Below are 18,753 nucleotides of genomic sequence, written 5' to 3' on the forward strand. Positions count from 1 at the left end.
CCCAGCAGGAAGCCCCATAGCTTTGAGCCACCCCAAAATTGCCTCCCAAGTGCCATGGAAACAGTTGCGTTTGTATTTTGTTCTTAATAACTGACCGAAGGTATAAAGCACAGCCTGTTTCTCATACCACATCTGCTGTACGCTTGGGTTCCTAGGATTCCACATTAAGGTGGACAAAAGAATTGCAAGAGCTTTTCTATTTAAGGCATGCACATGTCTTCAGGTTGAACATGGCCCAAACAGAGTTGACAATCTCTTTTAATTGCATTTTATCATTACAAAGACAGGTTCTGGGTTCTTACATTGCTTATTTCTTGACTTGTAAAAAAAAATAATAGAATCAAACGTTTATGATCAAAATTTCAAATCCATGCGAGGGTGTAGTGTAATGAAAGTTGAATCTGCCTTTGACTCCAGACTTCTAGGATCACAGTGCAAAGGCATTATTAACAAGTTCTTTTTGTAAATCAGCATTTAGAGATTTACAGAATTATCTTCTTCACTGCCTTATATTCCATTGCATGAAGGTACCATTTTTCAAGAAATGTTTATATTGCTTGGTATTTTTGCTATTTCTATTATTGTATTGATATAACTACTGCAATGAACATCCTTTTACATTCATAGAAAGGAAATAAAATGTGGTTAAAAGCCTGGAGTCTGGAGTCAGACTTTCTAGAATCAAATGTCAGCTATTTTTCTTACTAGCTTTGATTTTAGGCAAGTTACTTAACCTATATATATATTTCGTTTTCTCACAAGTAAAATGGGATAAGAATAGTATTTGCTCCACACAGAACCCAATGTGATGATAAAATGGTTTAATTAGCATACACATTCATGGAATTGCTATGTTAATGAAGACAGACATTTTACAAGCTATCACATATTTGTGATCTCACCAATGTACTCTGAAGGAGTCTGTTTCCATTCGTCCTTGGTATTCTATCATATAATCAAACTTTGCCAATATGATAGGATAAAAATTGCATCTTGATGCTTTAAATTTTATTTTTTAATTACGAGAGAAAAAATAACATGTGGCCACATAACCTTTTCATTCCTGCTGAACTCTTCACCCCTATTTGCTTTTCCAATTTGATTATTTGGTTGCTTTTCATTTTTATACTGACCATACAAGTTCCCTATATATATATATTAATAAACTTAGTCTGTGGTCCACAATTTATATATAGCAAGCACGTTTGCCCTAGATTTTTGCTTATTTGTTGCCTTTCTTTTAGATGTTAATAACAAACCATTACATTTAAACAAATGTGACACTTTTTATTTATTACTCAGGTTTTTAGTAATATAAAATTTCAACATAAAAAATTTACTTAATTATTTACATTTATTTCCTAATTTTTCTTATCTTTTCCATTGATCCCTTCTTGCATCTGTACTAATGTGTTGATTAGAATATATATTTGTATATCACATAAAATTAACTATCTTATTATGAATCCTGGTTCTCCTTTCATATCTATTTTTCTGTATGGATTTTGTAATAATATTGCAAATTTACTAAAATATGATTCCTGGTACTCTGTTTCTCTTAAAGAGCATTGACAACTTTACACTATTTAGCCTCTCTAATAAAAAGCAAAATATGTTTCCTGTTAATTTAGGCCTTCTTAAAATCTTTCAGTGGTGTTTTCCTCTGGTGTCTTAAAACAAATGATGCATTTCTCCCTTGTTACATGACAGCTCCAGCTTGGCTGTGGCCCCTTCTAGCCTGCTTAGTCCTGCTCCACAGATTTTCTTTATTCAGGAATTAGAACTAATGGAAGAGCCCCAAATTGGGCATGCTGTTATGGTGGAGAGGGGAAAAGCAATGACACAGTATGTAAGGAATCACAAGCTTCTATCAGAATAACTTAGGTCACTTCCTATTATAATATATTAGCCAGAACCATGGTTAAACTGGATGTAGAGGAGAAATGAAATAACACCTCTCAGAGCTAGTCGCTGCAGGTCACATGGGACTTGGTGGAGATGTCTAATTTGTCATTGGGAAGGCACTCATCAGTTTCTAACAGCAACACGATCCACTGCAGCAGGTGTCCATTGAATGTATGCCTGCTGATAGAGTTTGCTTCTTATCCAATTTCAACAGTCCATAAAATAATTTGTAGAGATTACATTCTCTTTGAGTCTTAGTTGGAAGATATATATTGCCTAGATACCAAAACTTTACTTCTCTTCATCCTTGTCTGTCTCATCTCCCCAAGTTTTTGTCCTCCCTCTCTTTACTTCCTTTCCTTCTTTCCTTCCTTTTCTTTTATTGCTTAACAGCTTTATTGAGATAAAATTGCTATATGAGAAACTATAAATCATAAAGTGTATTGCTTGATACGTTATGACATGTAAACAAACTATGGCACCATCGTACTATCAAGCTAAGTTTCTTCATGCCCTTATGCAATTTCCACACTCAGGACAACTTCACCCCCTCTCTCCATTCACCGCTCTTACCTTTCCTGTTTCTATAGATTAGTTTGCGTTTTTCTAGAATATTCTATCAATGGAATAATACACCATGTACTCTCAGCGTTTTGACTTCTTTCAGTCAGCATAATTATTTTGAGATTACTATGTTGGTGCATGTATCTAAAGCTCATTCTCTGATTGCTGAGCAATATTTTATTCTATTGATGTATATCTTCTTTAGCCAGTCACCTTTGATAAACTTTGAGGTTGGTCCTAGTTTTTGGTTCTTGGTCCTAATTTGGTCATACAATTAAATCTGCTAGGAACATATGTGTCCAAATCTTTGTATGAAAACATTCTTTCTTTTCTCTTCGGTAAATACTAGAGACTGAAATGGCCAGATAATAAATTAGATATCTATTTAATTTACCAAAAGACTACAAAATGTTTTCTGGAATGTTTGTGCCATTTTACATTCCCACCAGCACTGTATGAGAGTGCCAATGCTTCCATATACTGACCAACACTTGCTATATTCAGCCTTTTTAATTTCAGCCATCCTAATAGGCATGTAGTGGTATCTCATGGTAGTTTTAATTAGCATATCCCTAATGACAATGATGCTGAGCAGCTTTCAATGTGCTTTTTTGCAACAATATATCGTCTTTGGTTGTGTTAACATATTTTATCCATTTTTAGCATGGTTGGTTGTTTTCTTGTTATTGAGTTTTGAGATTTCTTTATATATTCTGGGTACAGAATCTTTATATATCTGTGTCTTGCACATATTTTTCCCAGTTCATGGCTAGTCTTCTCATTCACTTTATAGTTTCCTTTGAAGAGCAGAATTTTTAAATTTTGATGAACTCTGATTCATCGATTTGTTATTTTGTGGCTCTGAGAAAACTTTGCTTAACCCAATATTGGAAAGATTTCCTTCTACTGCTTGTTCTGGAAGTTTTATAGTTTTAGAGCTTATATTTAGGTGTATGGTTCATTTGAGTGAGGTTTTTTTTTTTCATATGTGGGAGATTGAAGATCATTTTTTTTTATTGAAGGTTATTTAACTTTTCAGAACCATTTCTTCAAAAACCTATCCTTTCTCCACTGAATTTTCAAGGCACTTTGGTTAAAAATCACTTGTTCATATACATGTGGTTCTATTTTTGAACTTTCAGTTCTGTTGCATTGATCTGTCAATCTTTACATCAATCAATAGCATACTGTGTTGATTGCTGTAGCTTCATATTAGATCTTGAAATCAGGTAGTGTTATTGTGTAACTTAGGGTTCTTTGTGTAAAGTCATTTTGGGTATTTTATATCCTTTGCATTTTCAGAGGAATTTTAGAATTAGTTTTCCAATTTCTGTAAGAAACATCTCCTGGGGTTTTATTGGGATTGCATGGAATTTATAGATCACTTTGGGGAGAATTGACATCTTATCAATAGTAAGTCTTCTCATGCATTAACGTGGTATATTTCTCCATTTCTCTGGTCATTCTTTAATTTCTGTTAGAAATAATTTTTACTTTCTCTGATGAAGGTCTTTCACATTTTTTGTCATATTTATTCCTAAATATTTCAGTTTTTGGTGCTTGCTGCTATGAATAGCACTGTTATCCAGAAATGCAATAGATTTTTACATCTTGAGCTTGCATCCTGAAACTTTACTTTTTGTAGATCCTGTAAAATTTTCTGCAAAGATAATCACGTTATCCACAAATATAATAAAGCTTACTTTTTTATTTTCAAAAGGAATGCCTTTATTTTCCTTCATCTAATAGGACTGGCTTAGAATTTGAGGCCCAGTGTTCACTCTTACCACAGTCTTGGTTCTAATCTGATTGGGAAAATAGTCCTTTTCCATTAAATGTGATGTTTGCTGTGATTTATACATAGATATTATTTACCAGTTAAGGAAGTTCCCTTTTGTAGCTACTTTACTGAGAGTTCTCACCAAGAATGGAGGCTCAAATATGTCAAATGTTTTTTTCTATAGCCAGTAAGATATTCGTGTTTTAATTATTTTTTGCTTAATTTTGACATAATGAATTACATTTATTGATTCTGAATATTAATCCAACCTTGCATTCCAGGGAATAACTCCAGTGGTCACTGCATATTATTTTTCTATATGTTGTTGGATTTAATTACCTAAAATTAAAGAAATGTATTTTCGCATATATGTTTATGAAGGTTAATTGTCAGTAATGATTTTAATAGGGAAATTTAGGTTAACTATTTTGTCTGGCCTGAATTTTAGAGTTTTGTGTCTCGCAAGAAAGTTGTTCATTTCACTCAAGTTATCAAATTTATTCTCATAATATTTTTCATCATGTTTCCTTATGATTTGGTTGTTTCCATGGAGATGTGACTCACCCTATTGTGGGTGGTAACTTTTGATTAGATGGTTTCCATGGAGAAGCATCTCTATCTACTCAAGGTGGGTTGATTACTGAAGCCCTTTAAAAGGGAATCATTTTGAAAAAGCTAAAGAACCAACCAAGCCCACACAACCAAAGACTTTTGAAGATATATGAGGAAAATACCCCTGGGGAAGCCACTGAAGAAGCCTGGACAGAAAGCTAGCAGGTATTGCCATGTTCCTTTCCAGCTGAGAGAGAAACCCTAAACATCACTGGCCTTTTTGAGCCAAGGTATCTTTCCTGGATGCCTTAGTTTGAGCATTTTTTTATAGCCTTCCCTTAATTTGGACATTTTCATGGCCTTAGAACTATAAACTTACAACATAATAAATTCTCTTTATAAAAGCCATTCCATTTCTGGTATATTACATTCTGGCAGCTTACAAACTAAAAAATATTGTATCTTTTATTTTTGATATTGTTAATTTGTATAGTATCTCTTTTTTCTTTCTTAATAAATCTAGTTGGAGCTTTGTCAGTTTATTGTGCTTTTCAAAGACCAGAGTCTTGGTTTTATTGAATTTCTCTATTGTTTTTCCATTTTCAATTTCACTGATTTCTCTTCTTTGTTTATTTAGCCCTTTCTTCTCATTACTTCAGGTTTAATTTAGCTTTTTCTTTTCCTCTCTCTTTCTCTCTGGTTCCTTAAGGTGGAAGCTGACGTCACTGATTTCAGATCCTACTTCTTATGTAATGTGAACATATAGCAGCATAAATTTGCCCCTAATTGTGGTTAATATATGTCTGTTTTTATATTTAAAGTGTAATTCTTATAGGTGGCATTTAGGGATCTTTCTGGTTTTGAATATTATCACCTCTTTCTTTTAATTGGGTATTTGGACTACTTCCATTCAATAGGGTTATTTATACTTTTAGGTTTATATCTACCACCTTATTATTTGCTTTCTATTTGTCATATCTGCCTATTTTTCTCCTTTTGTTTTGCTTTTTAAAATGAATATTTTTATGATTTTATTTTATTTCCCTTCTTGGATATATCTCTTTGTTATGTTAATTTAGTAGTTGCTTTGTAATGTGTAATGTACCAAACTCTAAATTCAAGTGACATAATACTTCATGTACAGCATCAAAAACTTAAAGAGTGTGCTGTCATATCTCCCCTATTTATCATATTTTTCATGCACATGTTATAAACTCCAAAACACATTGCTCCTATTTTTATTAAACACTAATATCTTTTCAAGAAAATTACAGAGGTCACAGATATAAAATGACAAAGAAGGAAGCATTGCAGATCACTTCCTCCAGAGAAAAGATGAAGGAGCTACAAAAAAAAAAAGAAAGATTGGGATTAACTAAGTAGTAACCTTGGAATAAGAATGGGCATTTAGAACAACCATAGGAATGCTGGACAAAGGGGAACAATACCAAGATTTCAGATTTTGTGAGTGGAAATGAGTATAAACTCGGACCAGCCCACATTCCCCAGTCCCCACTTGGCATGGCATTGGAAATGGCAGTGGGTAATGAAAACATGGTCTGAATTCCAGGAGCAGTCTACTGGGGCAAAGGTGGGAAAAGGAAACCTCATCCCCAAAAAGGTGGAATTAAGTTGAGGTCGGTCTGAGAACCCATGAGGAACCTGCAGAGATGAGAGGTCAGTTTTGGCCCTCTGGATAGTAGCAGCTTGTGACCCTCCACCAGCATCCATGAGGACAGAAAGAGCAAGTGCACATTTTTTTAATTGGTATTTTGATATGGCAGATGCCTGACAGACCAGCATGGATGATGACCGCGGTTTCAGCTTCACAGCAACTTTTGACTTTCCATCAGCATCTACCAAGAGATTGGAGAGGAAATGCACCTCTTAATTTTTCTCTGCTTCTTTTTACTTTTCCTTATTTTCATATTTTCCATATTTTTCTTTGTCTGGTGGACTGGTGAGTGAGAGAACTTGACTTTAGAGTGACCACAATATAATACACAAAATGTCCAGTTCTCAACAAAAATTTCAAAACCTACTAGAAGACAGGAAAGTATAGCCCAGTAACAAGAAAGAAAGAGAATTCAACCAAAAATATACTAGAAGAAGCGCAGTCTCTGAAATTACTATTTACAGATTTGATTAAATGAAATATAGGAAAAAACATGGACAGAAAACTTAAAGAAATAAGGAAAATATATTAGCAAAATGACAATTTCAATAATGAAATAGAAATTATAACAAGAAACCAAATGGAATTTCTGGAGCAGAAAAAAAAACAGAAAAAAAGAAAAAAAACTATTTGAAGGGAACAATTCCATAGAGACATTCAAGAGCAGATTGGAATAGGCAGAAGAAAAAATCAATGAACTTAATTATAAGACTATTAAGATCATCAAACCTGAACAATAGAAAAGAAGAATGAAAAAAGAAACGAATAGAGTCTGAGAAGCCTGGGGAAAACTATCAAGTATATCAACAAATGTATCGAGGACTCACAGAGCGAGAGAGAGAGAAAGGGGCAGAAAGAAGTATTTTGAATAGTTAATGCCAAAATCTCCTTAAATTTGGTGAGAGATATAAGTAAACAAATCCAAGAAGCTCAACTAAATCCAAGTAGGATAAACTCAAGGATAATCCTATGAGAAACATTATAATCAAGCAATTGAATGCCAATACCACAAGATAACTTTAAAAACAGCAAGGGAGAAATATCGCATCACAAATAAAGACTCTTAATAAAATTAACAACCAGTTTTTCATTAGAAGCCACTGAGGACAGCAGGTAGTAGAATGGCATATTTAAAGTGTTGAAAGAAAAATAAAACACACCAAACAAGAATAATATTTCTGGCAAAACTGTCCTTCAAAGATAAAAGAGATGTTAAGACATTTCTGGATAAAAAAAAAAAAAGCTAGGGCGTTCACTACCACTAGACCTGCCTTAACAAATTCTAAAGGAAGTACTTTGTGTTCAAAGGAAAGGACACTAAACAGTAACTGAAATCTGTGTAAAGAACTTTTAAGACCTATGGTATAGGTAACTATATACATATTTTTCATTTGTAATGCTGATTTTTACTTCTTATATGATTTAAAATTCAAATGCATGAAAAAAATCATAAATTTTTCTTACTGGGCACACAATATATGGGGATGTAATTTGTGATGAGATTGATTTAAAGAATAGGAACTGAGGAATATAGGAATTTAGTGACCATAGGTTGTGGAAGTTAATTCTGGGTCAACAAAAACTACATATAATAGATTTAGGATGTTAACTGTAATTCCCATGGTAATCACAAAGAAAATCTCTTTTAAAAATCTACACTAAAAGAATGGGGTCATGATTCAAAAGGTCATCTAAACAAAAAGGAAGGCAGTGATGAGGCAAGGAGGGACAAAAGGTATATGACATACAGAAGCCAATTAGCAAAATGGAGGAAGTAAGTTTTACCTTATTAGTAATTTCCTTAAAGCGAATGGATTAAACTCTTCAATCAAAAGTCAAGGATCAATAGAATGGATAAGGAAACATAATCCAACTTTATGCTGTTTATGAAACTCTTCTTAGATCTAAAGATATAAACAGGTTGAAAGAGAAAGGATGGAAAAATATATTCCCTGGAAATAGTAACTGAAAGAGAGCTGGGATAGCTATACTGATATCTGAAGATAAAGACTTTAGGTCTAAAACTCTTACAGGTAATAAAGGACATTCATATCTATGAAAGGTTCAAATTAAAGGTACATCAATTATAAACAAATATGAAGCAAACAATAGGACCCCAAGTAATGGAAGGAAATAGTTACAGAATTGTTGGTGAAACACAGTTCCACAATAATACTTGAACCACTCCAATTTCAATACTGGATTAAACACCCAGAAAGTAACTCAGCCAGGAAATAGGGGACTTTAGCAACATTATAACCAACTAGATCTAGCAGGCATATATAGAATCCCTCACCTAACAACAGTAGAATACAGACTCTTTTTAAGCGTACAATGTTACTTAACAGTGGTGTAGACACGATAGTGTTACCTATGGTATCTTAACAGACCCTCTCATGGGTAAGGGAATATAACTCTTTCTCAATTTTCTGAATTCTTTTTATAATAAATGTTCTATTCACATATAGTTCTACACGTCAATGTAGGTAGTTTATCTTTTCTGAAGAATTTCATACTCCCAACTATATTTGGATAGAATTTAACAAAGTATTTTCTTTAAAAATCCATAGGGAACTGTTTGTCAAGTTGATGATAAGATATCTATGAACATGCAAAGGCCCTCAAATAAACCTAAAAATAACAAGATGAGAGAAACTTGCATTAAAAGTTATCGAGATTTGTTAAAATATCACAAAATCATGGTAATGATATAATAGCACAAGGACAGGAAAATAGACTAATAGAATAGAGAGCCCAGGGGAAACCACCCTGTATGGACATTCAGTTTTAGTTATAGGTGGAGATCCTTGGCTAGATACTATTTTTCTATAGGGATAATTCAGTTATCCACAGGAAACAAGTGTTGATCACAGTACACACAAATAAATTCCTGTTTAGAATTTCTATTTAAATTTGAGAGGCAAACCTTTCAGAAAATTATATTCTAGAATATCTTCAGGATCTTGGAGTAGGGTAAAAAAATTAAGGAGACTGAAAACCACCAATATAGGAAAAGATTGATAAATTTGACTTCCAAAAGTAAACACTTGTCTTCATGAAAAGATAGTTAGGAGGAAAAAAACAAGCCATCAAGAGGAAAATTATATTTATAATTCATATAACCAACAACAGTTTTCATATTCAGAATATATAAAGAATTTCTTGAAATCAATAAGGAAATGCTAAATGACACTACTGAAATGTCAGCAAGAAGCTTAAGAAGGAATTCCACAAAGAAGATGTCCAAATGACTAAAATGAAATGTGTGAAATCTCATTGGTAATCAGAAAATGCAATTAAGACACAAAGACTTATCACTTAATTTCTAGCACAAAAGACTGACATTTCCAAATGGTAAGATTGTGGAACGCATTATTAGTAGAGATGGGCTACATTGGCCAACAGTTTGGTATTATCAAGTGAGAGGTGTTGGTAGCTTAGACCAAGATGGTAGCTTAGTCAGTGGAGGTGGTAAAAGGTAGTCAAATTCTGAATATATTTTGAGAAGAAAACAATAGTATTTGCTGATGAAGTAAATGACATGAGTGAAAGAAAGGGTGACGTCAAGAATAATTCCAAGTTGAGGTTTGAACAAAGGTAAGGATGAAGTATAAGAAAGGCTGCAGAAGAAACTTTATTTTTCATGGTTAGGGGATTGTTCAGTAATTCGGTTTTTTAAACATGAATTTGAAATGCCAAATATGAATTCGAGTAGAGATGTCAAATAGGCAGTTTGCATACAGAAATCTGGAGTTTCAGAGCAAAGGTCAAGATGGGCAATTTATATTTGAAAGTCAGCAGGGAAGAGAAGGAATTCAAAATTGGGAAATCAGATACGATTATCAAGGCAAAGAATATAACCAACGAATAAAGTAGATCCAAAGATTGATGATGGGCGTTACAGTGTTTGTGGAAGGAAGAACCAGGCGAAGAGACTGAGGGCTGTGTGGCAGGGATGCAGGAGGGAAAGCGGGGGGCTGGGGTGGCCTGGACATGAGTGGGACATGTTTCTACACAAAGACAGTAATCAACTGCGAAGTGTTATTAATTTCTTTAATTTTATTTTTATAAACAAATGTGGATGGATCAAGTAAGATGAAGACCACAAATCGATGATAAGATTTAGCTGTGTGGAAGACAGTGGTGACCTTGAAAAGAGCGGGATCTGGCATGTTTGCTTAACATAGATAGGGAAGGGTAAAACTGGGAGTAGTGAAGACAGACAAGTTTGAAGAGTTTTGTTCTAAAGGAAAGAAATAAAAAGCAATACCAAGAGAAGGGAGTAAGGTAGAACAGGCTGTGCGTAGGCTGATGAGAGAGATGCAGCGGAGATCAACAACACTGGCATGGAAGAGGGCAGAGAGACAGGCTTGGAGCAGCATCCTTGAGTAGGCAAAAGGGGATGAAACCCCTTTTGATATTAAGAATTACTGATTGCATATGTAGAATGGAATGATTTCTAAATGTAGTGTTAGTTAATTTTTTTTATTAATAAAAAAAAAAAATCAACCTTGTTTCCCCACAGCCTAGTACTATGTCTTGTATACTTAATAAATGTTGGTTGAATGAATGAAAAAAAAAGGGGATGAAACCTCATGTGCGAGTTGAGGACCCTTCTCTAGGAGGAGGTCTGGTTCATTTATGGTACCAGGAGAGAAGAAAGATCACTGGGGCACTGCGGTAGGCGGGTGGTCAAATGCAATCATAGAAACTCATGCAATTTTTTTTTAATCACTTCTTTTTTATCAGTAAATGGGGGGGGTGGGAGGACATTAGCCCATACATAGAGAAAGGGAGGGAGGTTTCAGGGAGTTGAGAAAAGAGAAAATGACATGTGCTAATCTTCTAGAAAAGTGGAAGTGTGAACGGGCAAAGGAATTGTAATAAGAATGCCAGGAAGCATTAACATTAATCTGCACAGAGTTTTAGGTAAGAATTCAATCATTTGAATTCTCAAATCACAAATCAGTATTTATTTTATTCCTTTATATACTAAAATCATTTCTTATATTCTGGGAACACTGCCATAGTCAGTGATGAGCCCAGCTAAATGTGGTCATTGTCTGAGGGAAGCTTACAAAGCTCTACCTTCTCTAAGGCAGGCCTCCTGGGAGGCTAGGTAATTATTTACATTGCTTTGCTAATGAGAAAAACAGTTTTGACGCATCCTTCAGTTATGCATCAAGAATGACACAAAAACACAATAATGCAAAGACATTCAATTTCACATAAATTTGATCCCAAGGATATTGTTGTGGTGATATTTTAAACAAAAGTACATGTTTGTCTGTTTCTCAACTTCCTCCTAGAGTTTAAGGTCAGGGAAGGCAGCAGTGACACCTTCAAGACCACTGAGGGCAGGTACTAGGAAGTTCCCAGCAGAAGGTAAGAGCTCAGCTGTTTTTTGAATATATAAATAAATGGAGTGAACAGAATAAATCAGGATATGCCACTTGAAATGCCGGGGACGAGAAAAGAACCCCACATCGTTTCCCATTTATATACCCTACACTGCATTGTCACAGAAGAGGCTCCATAAAAGTTGTATAAATTTCATTAACCTATTCAAAATATTTTGACCATAAGCCATATGTACCCATGGAATATCATAGGAATACAACATAATGGAACTCAGAGAGATTTTTGCTAGATATTGTTTTAAAAGATTAAGAAAGCTTCTCGGCCCACCAAATATCAGTCTTCAGCAAATAAAGAAAATGTCATTAATTATTAATAAAAGCCTCTTCACTTATTAATCTGTGAATTGTATGTGTAGAGGTGAATCATTTGTTAATAACAAAATGTGAGTATGAAGGGTAACAAACGCAACTGTCAAGTTTGCTGAACAAAGTAAATTTCTTACCTCTCCTGAGAATGATTTTTTTTTTTAAGAAAACTGAGGTATTGTTGAGAATAGAGAACAATTGGACATGGGTGAGAAAGTTTTGACATTGACACGTATTCCTCTATAAATTCTGAGGTTTATGTTTTTTGCATCATTCAATAAATATTTGCTAAAAGTTTAGTTGAAGTATCTCATTTCAGTGATCTAAGAAACATAATATGAGAAACATGATAAATTGAATGATTGATTATTCATGTTTTAATGGCTCACACATCTTGTGCTCCTGAAAAAAAAAATGTTTGATTTCTTCAGCCTCATTAATTATAAACTTAGGAATCATTTAGGGATCAAAGGAACAACTTACGAGTTAATCTTTTATTGTCAGCATTTGAATAAATTGCTACAGGAAAGTAGTGAATTGGTCAACCACGGAATCTAATATTTCAGGTACTCCCGTTGACTTCAGTGTGAGAATTTACAGATTTAGTTATTAAATACAAGCTGTTGTAGTGATTTAGTTATTAAATCAAAGCTGGTATATTGTTTTAAAATTATGGAAACATCTACAAAATATGCATGAATTTTATTGAATTAAACAGCTAGATTTTTGTTTGCTGTCAAAAGTAAAACTTCTGTATAATTGCACTGGGTTATTTAAAATAGATTTTTTTAAATTTTGTAAACATGATGAATTCTAATTTATTGATTACTTACTGACTTAAAGTCATGCAAATATAATTTACTTTGTCTTTACTTTATCTTCTGACAATACTTTGGAATAAGCAGTCAGTTCTCTGTGTACTGCACCTTTCCTTTCAAGTACATGAAATCCTTTTCCTCTTAGGATGGTGGTGGAACCCATTAGTTATTGTTCCTCACTGACTGTGGCTATAGTCTCAAAAGTTTCAGTCTTATACCACTTCCCTCCCAGTTATGCAGACAAGGGGACCCTAGCCTTCTCTACTAGTCTATTTCCTACAAACGGAACTCCTCAAGGGTAGAAAATGCTTTCAAGTTCTTCTGTTTTCTCTTACGGTAGACTGAAAATACTCAGCTCTATATTTAACATGCCCACCATTACACTCTGTATTCCTAAATGGATGTTGGCTTCTCATTTATTGGACAATTTTCAAGATTTTTGAAGGTATGCTGTGGCATAGAAATGTCATCTGTGTTCCTGTTTGAATTAGCTCCTGAATTTAGGTCATGTTTTTAAGGGTATGGAACAAATGGTACAATTTCGTACCTATCTCTTCCAGCCACCTGCTGCTTTCCCAAGACATTATGGCATTGTTGGTTCGGCAGAGCTCAAGAAGAATGTAATTGTTCTATAGCTGTTTGCAGTTGATAATTACTTTAATTGAATTTACCCCAAAGATCTGCAGCACCACCACAACCTTCGGGAGAGTAGAGCTAGTAGGTTCTGTGTTCAGTGCACAGCCAAAAGCTAGGAAATGCCCTTTTCATGTGTGGTTAGCATACTTCTGAGTGAGAAGATAATGGCACTAGCTACCTGAGTCCAACTCCGACCTCAAACTCACCAACCTGATGACACACCCACCTCTATATGGAAATAGTAAAGGGGGAGGGAGGTTACAGTTGCTATTCTAATGAATCTTTCATTTCATGTTTAGAATAGTCAGGTTTAGGGGGAAGTATCCCTCCTGAAATACTCCTGTATTTTTGTCTATTAACTGATTGCATTTTGCCATTAAGCTTAAGCTGTCCACTATGGAGGAAATCAAAATTCCTACTGCACTCTCATGAAGCCATTTCTCCATTGATGAAACCCCTATACTTTGATTATCTTCCTGGGAATATTCTTAGAGTATGTATATTTCCCCCCCAAGGTCTAAAATAGATTAAAACAGTACACCAACCAAAACTATTCTCTTCATCATCCCAAGTTAGTCTATGTTCCTTTGTTTGAAGCACTGTATCAGAGTCTCTGAAATGGGGTCAAATGACAGTATCAAGGCAATGTAAATGCCAATAGAGATATTGCCCAATTTGAATACATTATCATATTTTCCCAAATAGAGTTTGTACAAAGCCATAGAAAAGAGAAAAAGTATGCAATTTTCAAGTCAATCTAAAAAACAAAATATTAAAACAAACCAAAATTTCATTAACATTTTTATATCAGAAATCTTGTTGATAACACAAAGCCATGTATTTCTTTGCTCCTTGAAAGGGACAGAAGACAAAAGAAGGGTAAGAGGGAAGAAGGCTGAGGAAGGAAGGAAGAAGAATAGGAAGCAGAGACAGATGAAGAGGAGGAAGAAGGAAGAGACTATTAAAAAGGGTAAGAAAAGAAAAATGCAGAGTGGTAGAATAACAATGAGAAAGAGTGAGTTGTCAGCAGAAGTAATGCTCCCAGCTATGCTTCCTATATTTTCTTTCTCCTGTCCTATTCATTCTGCCTAAAATCTTACTAGGTTTCAGAGACAGTCCCTGTGGTACAGCATAAGTTTGGGGTCATTTTATGGTTTTAACCCTATGTACTTCTTCAGTGTAGTCATCTTGTGAAAGCAAATACATATTCCAGGGAACACTATACCTTCAATTTGATGTGGGTTTTACCAGTGGATTTTGGAACAGATGTAGTTATCTCTGTAACCTACATAGTATTGTCCAAATCTGTATCAACTAGCATCAATTACATCAAACTGGGAGATATATTTCTAGTAAAGTCCTATGTGATTTGTATATACATGAGGAGTAAGTTGGTCAGGGAATCTTCCCAATGATTTGTGGGCCTTCCTATGAGGATCTCATGAAACATAAATCTAGTCCTATATATTTGGCATGTTTGGGTTAGACCAGTACCTACTCTTTAAAATGAATTATTACTGGATAGAAATAGAAAGTGTCCCCAACACTTGTGGTCCATATGCTGCTTAGAATATTTCTCATGGGAGCTGGTGCCCTTCACCCCAGGCCCACTGGTTGTCTCAAAGAAGCTGAGTCAATGCAGAGCACAGATTCCTGGTAGAGCACTCAACTGACGTGACTGTTGAATCTTTGAACTTGTTGGCCTATCCAGTAATCTATTGAACTGGCTGTACTAGTTTGTTAATGCTGCTGGAATGCAATGTACAGTAGATGGAAGGGAATTTAAGTTACATGTTAGAATTCTAAGACCTAAAAAATGCCTAGACTAAAGCATCCATGGAAAGACACCTTGATTCAAGTAAGGCTGATGGGCCTTTCAGCTTCAAGGCATATGGCTGGCATCTGATGGTCCTTTGGCTTCTGGTTTCAAACAGCTTCCCAAAGGGTGTTTTCCTTCTGTATCTCTAGACCTGTTTGTCTGTGTCAGCTCTGAAACTGCTGTATTTTCTCCAAAATTAAAGGACTCCTCTTTTAAAGGACTCCAGTAAGTTAATCAAAATCCATCTTGAACAGGCAGGGTTATAGCCTGATCTAATCAGAAGTCCAGATCCACTATTGGATGTGCTGCATCCCCATGGAAGTCATCTAATAGGCCACACCCACAATTGAGTGGGTCACTCTCCATGGAAACAATCTAATCAAAGGTTTCCATGCTACAATATTGAATCATGACTTTCCTGGGGTACATAACACTTTCAAACCAAAACACCGGCCCAATCTGATCTATTGCTTCCCTCCAATGAGTGAGTATGCTACTATATTCTTATCTCTGTGGTAAGTGTGCATATGTGCGTGTGCTAGTACACAAATGCCCATGGTATGGGCCTTCCATTCACCTTCTATCCTGATTTCTTTAAAGTACCATTGATGCATCCAGCCCACTTTTGTTCATTCTTCTGTGAGTTTATATCAGCAGATAATCAGTAGTCTGGAATGTTCTCTTATTCAATATATCCTTCATAATTTCCTAAGGTATCTGGAAGCATTCCTAATGAATTCCTGAAATCCTCAGAATGAAATGAACAATTCCACTTTCAACTTCTCTGAACTAAAAGATATTTTTTCAGTGGTAATGACCAAAATCCTTTTCCTATATGCAAATGTTTAAAAGTCTCTGCCTAAAGCCCAATCCTCAGTATCATCTCTATTTATGTGGCTACTCCTGGAACAACTGGGCTCAGGATTGATTTATTCCTTTATAATTTCTCTATTACACCAGCCAAGGTAGAGCATTGGAGAGTACAGTGTCAGGGCTGATGTAGCATTCCTTTTTCTGTCAAATCTGCAATATTCTACTCACATTGGTTTGTGTTCTTTAGGTCATGTGCTACTGTGTGAAGTTTAGTAGATGTCCTTCCAGTGGTTGCACTTTCAGGATAAACTTACTGTCTAAGCTACTGTGGTAGTTAGATTCAGTTATCAACTTGCCCAGCTGAAGGCACCTAGTTCTGTTGCTTTGGACATGAGCCAATGGTTATGTGAACCTCATCTGTTGCTGATTACATCTGCAGTCACCTAGGAGGCGTGCCTGCTGCAATGAATGACATTTGACTTAATTGGCTGGTGCTTAAATGAGAGAGCTCAACGTAGCACAGCCCAAGCAGCTCAGCATACCTCATCTCAGCACTTGCAGCTCAGCCCAGGCCTTTGGAGATGCAGAAAGGAATCACCTTGGGGAAAGTTGTTGGAACCCAGAGGCCTGGAGAGAAGGCCAGCAGAGATCACCCTGTGCCTTCTCGTGTAAGAACCTCAGATGAAAGTTAGCTGCCTTTCTTCTGAAGAAGTAACAAAATAAATCCCCTTTTATTAGAAGCCAATCTATCTCTGGTGTGTTGCATTCCAGCAGCTAGCAAACTAGAACAGCAATCCTTGGACTGGATATGCACCTCTTTATTAATATGGAATCATCTGACTTTTCAAGGCTTTTCATTGTCATAGTCACCCAAACTGTGAGCAATACATAATTTAATCAAGTTCTGGCCTTATTTTCCAAATGGCTAAAACGTGAAAACTGTAATTTGACCAGTTTTCTAATAACTTCTAGGTTAGAAAGGCACCAACATATTTGCTCAATGTCTGATTCCTAACCTCTTATATAAATTGTCTTCTAATAATAGCATATTCCTGTGTGGACCTTGTGGCCCTCTGACTTCTTATATTTCCATGTTCTCTGACTCATGGAAGTTAGGTAAAATCACACAGAATGGGACCACAGTACCACAAGTTAATTCCTCGGACTTGCTGCAGGTGTTCATAACGTGATCCTGGCACAGAGCCAGAACAGAGAGGGGTTAACATCCACCACCACTGGTCCTCTTCTCTTCTCAGCATCCAGCTGCTACTTTTCCTTTTATTAAGTTTCCTCTCTCCATTATGAGTCTAAAACGTTTCTATGATGCTCCTTCCTCTTGACAGTGGGGTGCTTATATCGATGACAGGCAATATTACTGATGAATATCTTGATTTATAATTTGGACAGCTCCAGTTATTTGCTCTTCAGATCTTGCTTAGCCTTATTCAGTGATATCGGGTGTCATCAATTTCCTGATGCCCCTAAAAACCTGTCACCCTTATTCTGTCTGTGGCTCCAGCATGGGTGCTGCCCTCAGGACTTTCCTTAGGGTCCCTCTTGAAATATATATGTGTATTCCTTGTTTAGATTCTTGTGAAAGCAGCTTCACTTAATTTTCTTAGTCAGGTGGTCTTTTATACTTTTCCATGGTATGTTTCTGGCCCTACTAAATCCCTTATGGTAAGAATTATGTTTTCACTCCTGGTTATTTCAAAACATTTCTGCCTTTATTTTTCTGAGTAGGGCAACCCCATCTGAGAGTTATTCTTCTCTAAACCCAAAATCCATCCCAGGCCTGCCTATTGAGAACTGCTTGCTAATGTCAATATCAATATCACCCATCCTTTACCTTGTCATAGCATTCTTACTTCATAAATGACCTCCAGCATATAACCTCAGAACACAGATAATACCTGTGCATCTACTTTTTTTTTTAATTTTTTAATTTTTTTTATTTTTTTATTTTTTTTATTAACGGAAAGAAAAAAAAAAGAAATTAACACAACATTTAGAAATCATACCATTCTACATATGCACTCAGTAATTCTTAACATCATTACATAGATGCATGATCATTGTTTCTTAGTACATTTGTATCAGTTTAGAGGAACTAGCAACACAACAGAAAAAGATATAAAATGTTAATATAAAGAAAAGAAATAAAAGTAGTAGTAATAGTAAAAAACAACAACAACAAACAAACCAACAAGCAAACAAAAACAAAAAAAAACCCTATAGCTCAGATGCAGCTTCATTCAGTATTTTAACATGATTACTTTACAATTAGGTATTATTGTGCTGTCCATTTTTGAGTTTTTGTATCTAGTCCTGTTGCACAGTCTGTATCCCTTCACCTTCAATTACCCATTGTCTTACCCTGTTTCTAACTCCTGCTGAACTCTATTACCAATGAAATATTTCAAGTTTATTCTCGAATGTCCGTTCACATCAGTGGGACCATACAG

This window comes from Tamandua tetradactyla, chromosome 3, assembly GCF_023851605.1.
Source record: "Tamandua tetradactyla isolate mTamTet1 chromosome 3, mTamTet1.pri, whole genome shotgun sequence".
In the NCBI taxonomy this organism is placed as follows: domain Eukaryota; kingdom Metazoa; phylum Chordata; class Mammalia; order Pilosa; family Myrmecophagidae; genus Tamandua; species Tamandua tetradactyla.